This window comes from Carlito syrichta, unplaced genomic scaffold (assembly GCF_000164805.1).
Source record: "Carlito syrichta isolate Samal-C Ts95f unplaced genomic scaffold, Tarsius_syrichta-2.0.1 Scaffold313939, whole genome shotgun sequence".
Taxonomy (NCBI): Eukaryota; Metazoa; Chordata; class Mammalia; order Primates; family Tarsiidae; genus Carlito; species Carlito syrichta.
The window spans coordinates 22,572-28,710 of NW_007258035.1; the positions used below are offsets into that span (position 1 = coordinate 22,572).

The following is a 6,139-nucleotide window of genomic DNA, read 5'->3' on the forward strand; positions in this document are numbered from 1 at the left end:
TGGCTGTAGAGTTTGCATCTAGGACACACACAAACATCTGGTGTGATTGCTCCCTCTCTGGCCCTGGGCAGCAGGACTAGGGAGCCACAGTAGCTGCAGGTAGGTACCACACAGGGTACCTACCTCACGGGTACAGTGCTGGATTCCCCAAGGGGTGCTGCAGTGTTCAGGCAGCTGTGCCATCCCTGCATTCCCTGTGAGCCAGGGGTGTGTACTTCACATCTGTGGGGAAGCATCCGAGCCAGGGGAGGCTGAGGGGTACTCTGACAGCTCACTTCTCTCACTTGTTTTGGCAGCAGAGTCTACACTGGAGTGGGCACACACAAATGCCTGATGTGACTGTGCCCCCCCGGCCCTGGGTGGCCATAGCAGGAAACCTCAGTGGCTGCAGATGGCCACCAAGGAGGGACTGCCTAAGAGGTCTTGGGACTGACCTCCCTGAGGGGCAGCCAGTTCAAGGAGGCAAGGGGATCCCATGCTCTCTTCAGGCCAGTAACTGGCCATTCATTTCTGGGGAGAAGTCACCAAGATGGCAGCATGTGCGGGTTCCCCAACTCCTCCCTGTTCCTGCAAATTGTGGCTGCAGAGTCTGTGCTGGGGGCACGTGATAGAGCTCTGCTGGGCTGCTCCCTTCCCAAGTGGGCTTGGGCGGTGCCTTGGCACAGTTGCCAGCTGGGACTCTATGCTGGGACTCTATGCTGGTCACAGAGCCTCTCCTGGACTCAGATGTCAAGGGTCCATGGTGGTGATAATGTGAGTTCCTGGTGGTTCCTCACTCACTCCCTCTCCCCTTCACTGTGTGTGGGGTTCTCCCACGGCTCCATGCTAGGTCCGGGTCAGCATGCTACCTCATTTCATTCCTCTCAGCGTTTCATATGTTGTGTCACTTCTCCGGTGAATCTTGGGTGTGCCCTTGGTTGTCTTGCTTGGAAAGTTGAACTAAGGCTGAGAGATTTTCTTTTGGATATTAAAGATAGACTCTACCAAGGAACATTAGGAGCAATCAAGGTTGCAGATGGAAACATCTGGAGATCAGCCTTAGAAACTGGATTGTATGAGCTGTTAAGTGAGGAAAACAAGGAAAATGGGATAATTAAAACTAAATGAAGATGCAGAAGAGATGGAAATCAATGAACAAGCAAAGATCATAGTAAAAGACAGACTTCTGGAGATAAAAACAGAAACTCCAAGTACTGTCTCAACTAATGCAAGTGCACCACAATCAGTGAGCAGCGTGGTTCATTATCTAGCAATGGCCCTCTTTCAAACAGAGCAGGGCATTGAGTGGCGATTTCTTAAAGCTCCACTTGATGCCAGTGACAGTGGGCGCACCTATAAAACAGTGCTGGATTGTTGGAGAGAGCCTCTCCTTTCTTCTGCTAGTCTGTCCCAGGTTTTTCTTCACCTATCCACCTTGGATCGTGTGTGATATGATCTAAGTCTACACTGAATTCTTGTTGCAAGATATGCCGAAAGAAAGGTGATGCTGAAAACATGGTTCTTTGTGATGGCTGTGATCGGGGTCATCATAACTACTGTGTTCGACCAGAGCTCAAGACTGCCTGAAGGAGATTGGTTTTGTCCAGAACGTCAACCAAAGCAATGTTCTAGGAGACTGTCCTCTAGACAGAGACCATCCTTGGAAAGTGATGAAGAAATGGAAGACAGTGTGGAAGGTGAGGACGGTGAAGTTGATGGTGTTGAAGAAGAGGCCAAAGCGAGGAGGAAGAATATGAGGTAGAACAAGACGAAGATGACGCTCAAGAAGACGAAGACATCAGCCCACCAGAACGAGGAAGACGAGTTAGATTGCCAGCGAAAACCAGGGGCAGACTGACCTCTTCTTTCTCAAATTGTGGCCAAAAACCGGATCCTGGAAGACACTCTTCAAGGAGTCAGCAGAGTACACCCCAAACAACTGTTTCCTCTAAAACTGGTAGAAGCCTAAGAAAGATAGATTCTGCTCCTCCCACAGAAACAAAATCTTTAAGAATTGCCAGTCGTTCTACTCGCCACAGTCATGGCCCACTGCAAGCAGATGTATTTGTGGAATTACTTAGTCCTCGTAGAAAACGCAGAGGCAGGAAAAGTGCTAATACCACACCAGCAAGTAGCCCCAACTTCAGAGTCATTCCCACAAAGTCAAGTGAACAGTCAAGGTCTTTAAATGTTGCTTCAAAACTTTCCCTCCGAGATAGTGAATCCAAGAGAAGATGCAGAAAAAAACAATCTATAGCATCATCTCCTGTGACACTGAATCAAAGGAGTTCTGGTCGACAGGGAGGAGTTCGTGAATTGTCAGCTTTTGAACAACTTGTAGAATTGGTACAACATGATGACAGCTGGCGTTTTTTGAAACTTGTTTCTAAAATCCAGGTCCCAGACTACTATGACATCATCAAAAAACCCATTGCCTTAAATATAATTTGTGAAAAAGTGAATACATGTGAATATAAATTAGCATCTGAGTTTACTGATGCTATTGAATTAATGTTTTCGAACTGCTTTGAATACAACCCTCATAACACCAGTGGCACAAAAGCTGGAACTAGACTTCAAGCATTTTTTCATATTCAGGCTCAAAAGCTTGGACTCCATGTCACACCCAGTAATGTGGACCACATCAGCACACCACCGGCTGCAAAAAAGTCATGAATCTAATTTTGTCCTTCTGAAGGATATATTTGAGGAAAAACAAATTGTTCATGAAAATGGAACATTAAATCATGCGCTAAAGCCGACATATGTATAAAGCGATAACAACTGATTGACCACATGGAAGTGTGGCCTGCACTATATTCTCAATTTACCCTTAAGCACTCAGGAGAATGTCAGAAAGTTTTCCTTTGCTACAGTTTTGTTCAGTTTCTAATAAGTTTGACAAACGTATTGGATATAGTACTGGTTTACAGAGGTTTTTGTACATTTTTTAGATCATTCTTGTGTCCAGATATCTTGGAAAATATTTTTTCACTTATGGATCATTTTGTTATTGATGACTTTTAGAAGTTGTGGTATTAAGGGAGATTTCTCCACAGAGATGAATCTTCTGCTATAGCGCAGTTTTTAAAAATGTGTAAATGTCTAGAAACTGTTTAATGAACACATCCTTTCAACGCTACACATGAATGTATCATGTGTATTCCAATTTTCTATCCTGGAAGTGCTGTACCAGTGCTGGCTGGAGGTATTGAGTCTGAGTTTATTAACTAGATATTTATTTAGCATTCAGAGTAATTTGTGAATTTGTTTTGTATTTATAAAATTTATACCTGAAAAGTTCTTTAAATTTTTTAAACCTTTACTGTGTTTTTGTTTTATTTCTCTAACTTCCTTAATGATCAATCAAAAAAGATAACACCCTCCCTTTTCCCTGACAGTTTTACAGAACTGTATTATAAGTTTCTATGTACAACTTTTAAGTGTACAAATAAAGGGTAACATTTTTTTCAAGTAAAAAAGAAATTCCCTCCTTATTCTTGTTCCTCTCTGTGAGAGAGGTATGCTAGCTGCTTCTAATCAGACATCTTGCACTCCCTCCACTAAAATTCTTTATTTGTTGGAGTTAGGTGGACAAGATTCAGATATGAATCTTAAACTTAGGTTGAGAAATAAACAACTGTTGGTCTTTTAAATTAGAATTAACCCCTAGACATTTTAAACATAGAATTTATGACTCTAAAACTATTAGAAAAGTATTTAACCTATCCAATGGACACTCAGAGAATAAAAAAGAAAAAAACAAAGCACGGTAAAAAGAAGCTAAGGAATAAAGATACATAAATAAGTTCTAATATTACCATTGTTAAAACAAATGTAAATGAGTTAACCTCATTAATCAAAAGTAGAGACTCTCAGATTGATAGCAAAACAAATTTCAGCAACATTTAATTTATAAGAGGCACATAAAGAACAAGGATATAAAGAACAGTTGAAAATAAGAGAATAGAAAAAGTGTAAATGACACAAAAAATGTGAAGGCATCAATCTTTCAAATGAAAGAAAATGTAAAGGGCAAACGGTAATTTTATACTGGTTAAAGGAATGAGAGAGCAAGAAGGGATAATTAATACATGGACTTTTTTAATTGAAGTGAAATTCACACACATACTTTTAAAGTTTTTTAGCATTCACAAAATTTAATCTTGAATCAGCCCACCAAAGAAGTATCAATAAATCTGAAATAATTAACATCATAGCAAATGTTTTCTGCCTTCAGTGCAATGAATTTAGAAGTCAATAGCAAATGGATCACTTCAAGTTTTTATTTGTCCATGACTTTAAAAAAAATCTCCCATATAACCCTTAGTTTCAAGAATAAACCATAAGGCAGATTATATAAAATTTAGGAATAATTGTAAATGAAAGTTTTCTATGTCAATATGTATGGTAAACAGTTAAGACAATACTTAGAGAAAATCACAAAATTGAATTGAGCTACCAAAAAATAATATTTAAAACAAATGACTTAACAATTTTCTTTGAGAAAATGGAAAAAGTTGTAGAAAAGAGTAATAGGGAAAATATAGATAAGAGAAGAAAGCAATAAAGCAGAGAATAGAAAGACAATGGAAATGATTAACAGAATGAAAATCTTGTTCTTAAAATGATTAATGAATAGACACATCTGTGACAAAAACAAAGTAAAATGAGAGAAGATGCAAATACATAGAACAAAAGTTTCTGAATCTCAAATGTTTGCTTAATGAAAAAACTTCATATATCTTTTTAAAAAAATGAAACCATGCCTTTGCAGCAACGTGGTTGAAGTTGGGGATCATCATCCTAAGTAAACTGACTCAGAAACAGAAAATGAAACACCGCGTGTTCTCACTGATATACAGGAGCTAAATGGTCACAAAGATGGAAATAATAGGTCCTGGGGACACCGTAAGGGGGAGTCTTGAGGGGGGAGTTAAGGTTCAGAAATTACCTATTGGGTACAATTTTCACTGTTTGGGAACAGGCCCCCTGAGACCCAGTTCCCACCACTACTAGGTATGACCATGTAACAAACATGCATGTGTACCCCCTGAATCTAAAAGAAAAAAAGAAAAGAAATAAGTTTTAACTGAGACGGCTTTTTACCATGGTTCTTTATATATAGCTATCACTTCCAATTTTATTTTCTAAATTGTCAGCAAAACCCTTGATCCTGTTTTTATTAAGAAAAAGGTAGTCATTAAAATAAGAAATCTCCAAAGAATAACAGTTTTTGTACAGACATAAATCCTTAAATTACTTGCTTAAGCAAGTAGAAATGGTGGGCAAAAGCCCACTGTTAGCAAACAGAGCCATTTGTGTTAGGAAGAACTATAGCAACACAGATTCTAGAAGCCAAGGATGCCGGATATCTTGCAATGAGAGGGACAGCTCACTTGACCAAGAACAGCGTGCCGAGTATGCCAACAGGCTGTCATTGAGGATAAATTAGTACCTGGCCCAGGAATCCCCCTACTTGGATTCTGGTCCAGACTTTCCTCCATGGCGTCTCTGTCTTCATGAAGGAATTTGATTTCATGGAAAAGAGCTCCTAGCAGAACCTGATGGGCAAGGTGGGATTGGAGGAGGAAAAGAAGTACTACTTCTGGAGGTAGCTTGCTGGGGAAAGAGTATCCACAATTTACAAGGCAGTGATGTAAGAGGAAAGCAAATGTTATTTATTTATTTGCATTCTTGCTCTTATATGGGACTGGGCAAGTAGCTTTGCATATGTATGCCGATTATGTTAACATGATACTAAGTTAAAAAAAAATTCTGTCTTTGGTCTTTTGGCTCACTCTTTCCCCTCCTGTCTTCTTTGCTGTCTTTTGTAATGGACATCAGGGCAAAAGTCCAAAAGAAACAGACTTGGAAATGATGGTCTGTGGTCAAAGAGGAGATTCTCTTCAGGAGAGAGGAGACAAAACAGAGATGGGAGGAAGACAGGGAGCGCAGGGAAAATAAGCCCAGGTTTTCAAGGAATTTTTGTTTGGGGAATGGGAATGCTTCAGAAGGGATGTGGAGTGAGAGAGAGAGATCAAGAAAAGGAACAGGAAAAGAGTTTTAAGAGCTGTCGGTGTGGATTTGGGATTAGTTCCCACATCATTTCCCAAGAGACATGAAAATGATGATTGAAATAACTTTTGTTTACTTTTGG

General features: G+C 39.9%; 1 pseudogene; it reads left to right on the forward strand.

The window, feature by feature from the left end:
• Positions 1–537: 537 nt before the first annotated feature.
• LOC103273283 lies at positions 538–2,820 on the forward strand (annotated as a pseudogene).
• Positions 2,821–6,139: the final 3,319 nt, after the last annotated feature.